Below are 297 nucleotides of genomic sequence, written 5' to 3'. Positions count from 1 at the left end.
CCTTCTTTTGTTCCGCAGACGTTTTCTTCTTTTGTTTTTTATCCGACATCTCTATCTTTCTGTCGCTCGGCTTGGCTAATGTCTGTCCTGTGCACTGAGTGCTCTCTCCTCCGCATCATGAGTAGACACGCCCCTTACTGCTGATTGGATACAAGTTTGTTTTGGTACTCAGCCCGACTTTTCTAAAGCGTTTTTGAAAAAATACATACCCTACCTTTAATTGATGCACACAAACCCACACTCATCACTCGCACACACACACACACACACACACACAGACAGAGAGAGAGAGAGAGA

The sequence above is a fragment of the Sinocyclocheilus anshuiensis genome, unplaced genomic scaffold (assembly GCF_001515605.1).
Source record: "Sinocyclocheilus anshuiensis isolate Anshui unplaced genomic scaffold, SAMN03320099.WGS_v1.1 scaffold2479, whole genome shotgun sequence".
Lineage (NCBI taxonomy): Eukaryota > Metazoa > Chordata > Actinopteri > Cypriniformes > Cyprinidae > Sinocyclocheilus > Sinocyclocheilus anshuiensis.
Note: the sequence above shows the minus strand (reverse complement) of the source record.